The 3081-nt window shown below is 40.7% G+C and overlaps 1 non-coding gene across 1 annotated transcript; it reads left to right on the top strand.

Annotated features, from left to right (window-relative positions):
- Positions 1–1964: 1964 nt before the first annotated feature.
- Positions 1965–2072, top strand: LOC130984858 (small nucleolar RNA R71). The gene has a single exon (XR_009088764.1). It is a non-coding gene; the product is annotated as a small nucleolar RNA R71 (small nucleolar RNA).
- Positions 2073–3081: the final 1009 nt, after the last annotated feature.

The following is a 3081-nucleotide window of genomic DNA, read 5'->3' as shown; positions in this document are numbered from 1 at the left end:
AACGCCCAGAATGGTGCCAGACTGGGCGTTAAACGCCCACCTGCTAGCCTTACTAGCGTTTAAACGCCAGTAGGTTCTTTCTCCGGGGTGTGCTATTTTTCTTCCTGTTTTTCATTCTGTTTTTGCTTTTTCAATTGATTTTGTGACTTTTCATGATCATCAACCTAAAGAAAACATAAAATAACAAAGGAAAATAGATTAAATATAACATTGGGTTGCCTCCCAACAAGCGCTTCTTTAATGTCAGTAGCTTGACAGAGGGCTCTCATGGAGCCTCACAGATACTCAGAGCAATGTTGGAACCTCCCAACACCAAACTTAGAGTTTGAATGTGGGGGTTCAACACCAAACTTAGAGTTTGGTTGTGGCCTCCCAACACCAAACTTAGAGTTTGACTGTGGGGGCTCTGTTTGACTCTGATTTGAGAGAAGCTCTTCATGCTTCCTCTCCATGGTGACAGAGGGATATCCTTGAGCCTTAAACACAAAGGATTCTTCATTCACTTGAATGATCAGTTCACCTCCATCAACATCAATCACAGCCTTTGCTGGGGCTAGAAAGGGTCTGCCAAGGATGATAGATTCATCCATGCACTTCCCAGTCTCTAGGACTATGAAATCAGCAGGGATGTAATGGTCTTCAATCTTCACCAATACATCCTCTACAAGTCCATAAGCTTGTTTTCTTGAATTGTCTGCCATCTCTAGTGAGATTCTTGCAGCTTGCACCTCAAAGATCCCTAGCTTCTCCATTACAGAGAGAGGCATGAGGTTTACACTTGACCCTAAGTCACACAGAGCCTTCTTGAAGGTCATGGTGCCTATGGTACAAGGTATTGAAAACTTCCCAGGATCTTGTCTCTTTTAAGGTAATTTCTGCCTAGACAAGTCATCCAGTTCTTTGGTGAGCAAAGGAGGTTTGTTCTCCCAAGTCTCATTTCTAAATAACTTGTCATTTAGCTTCATGATTGCTCCAAGGTATTTAGCAACTTGCTCTTCAGTGACATACTCATCCTCTTCAGAGGAAGAATACTCATCAGAGCTCATGAATGGCAGAAGTAAGTCCAATGGAATCTCTATGGTCTCATTTTGAGCCTCAGATTGCCATGGTTCCTCATTAGGGAACTCATTGGAGGTCAGTGCACGCCCATTGAGGTCTTCCTCAGTGGCGTTCACTTCCTCTCCTTCCTCTCCAAATTCGGCCATGTTGATGGCCTTGCACTCTCCTCTTGGATTTTCTTCTGTATTGCTTGGAAGAGTACTAGGAGGGAGTTCAGTAATTTTCTTGCTCAGCTGTCCCACTTGTGCCTCCAAGTTTCTAATGGAGGACCTTGTTTCAGTCATGAAACTTTGAGTGGTTTTTATTAGATCAGAGACCATGGTTGCTAAGTCAGAGTGGTTCTGCTTAGAATTCTCTGTCTGTTGCTGAGAAGATGATGGAAAAGGCTTGCCATTGCTAAACCTGTTTCTTCCACCATTATTGTTGTTGAAACCTTGTTGAGGTCTCTGTTGATCCTTCCATGAGAGATGTGGATGATTTCTCCATGAAGAATTATAGGTGTTTCCATAGGGTTCTCCCATGTAATTCACCTCTTCCATTGAAGGGTTCTCAGGATCATAAGCTTCTTCTTCAGATGAAGCGTCCTTAGTACTGCTTGGTGCATTTTGCATTCCAGACAGACTTTGAGAAATCAAATTGACTTGTTGAGTCAATATCTTGTTCTGAGCCAGAATGGCATTCAGAGTATCAATCTCAAGAACTCCTTTCTTCTGATTTGTCCCATTGTTTACAGGATTCCTTTCAGAAGTGTACATGAATTGGTTATTTGCAACCATTTCAATTAGTTCTTGAGCTTCTGTAGGCGTCTTCTTCAGATGAAGAGATCCTCCAGCAGAGCTATCCAAAGACATCTTGGATAGTTCATAGAGACCATCATAGAAAATACCTATGATGCTCCATTCAGAAAGCATGTCAGAAGGACATTTTCTGATCAATTGTTTGTATCTTTCCCAAGCTTCATAGAGGGATTCTCCATCCTTCTGTCTGAAGGTTTGGACTTCCACTCTAAGCTTACTCAATTTTTGAGGTGGAAAGAACTTTGCCAAGAAGGCATTGACTAGCTTTTCCCATGAGTCCAGGCTTTCTTTAGGTTGTGAGTCCAACCATGTCCTAGCTCTGTCTCTTACAGCAAAAGGGAATAGCATAAGTCTGTAGACCTCAGGGTCAACCCCATTAGTCTTGACAGTGTCACAGATTTGCAAGAATTCAGCTAAGAACTGATGAGTATCTTCCAATGGAAGTCCATGGAACTTGCAATTCTGTTGCATTAGAGAAACTAATTGAGGCTTAAGCTCAAAGTTGTTTGCTCCAATGGTAGGGATAGAGATGCTTCTCCCATAGAAGTCGGGAGTAGGTGCAGTAAAGTCACCCAGCACCTTCCTTGCATTGTTGGCATTGTTGTTGTTTTCGGCTGCCATGGGTTCTTCCTCTTTGAAGATTTCTGTTAGGTCCTCTACAGAGAGTTGCGCTTTAGCTTCTCTTAGCTTTCGCTTCAAGGTCCTTTCAGGTTCAGGGTCAGCTTCAACAAGAATGCCTTTGTCTTTGCTCCTACTCATATGAAAGAGAAGAGAACAAGAAAAGATGGAATCCTCTATGTCACAGTATAGAGATTCCTTGAGGTGTCAGAGGAAAAGAAAATTAGAAGGAAGAGGGAGAAGAATTCGAACTTAGTCAGATAGAGTTCGAATTGTGCATTGAGGAGGAGTAGCACTCCATAAATAGAGGGATGTGAGAAGAGAGGAAGAGTTTTTCGAAAATTAAGTTGAAAAGATTTTCAAAAACATTTTAAAAAAAATGATTGATAATTTTCGAAAACTAAAAGTGGGAAAGAAATCAAGTGATTTTTGAAAAAGAGTTTGAAATTAGAAATCAAAAAGATATGATTGAAAACTTTTTTTGAAAAAGATGTGATTGAGAAGACATGATTTGAAAAACAATTTAAAAAGATTTGATTTTAAAAATTAATGACTTGCCTAACAAGAAAAGATATGATTCAAACATTAAACCTTTCTCAACAGAAAA

This window comes from Arachis stenosperma, chromosome 5, assembly GCF_014773155.1.
Source record: "Arachis stenosperma cultivar V10309 chromosome 5, arast.V10309.gnm1.PFL2, whole genome shotgun sequence".
NCBI classification, from domain to species: Eukaryota; Viridiplantae; Streptophyta; class Magnoliopsida; order Fabales; family Fabaceae; genus Arachis; species Arachis stenosperma.
This window is presented reverse-complemented; position numbering and strand designations above follow the sequence as displayed.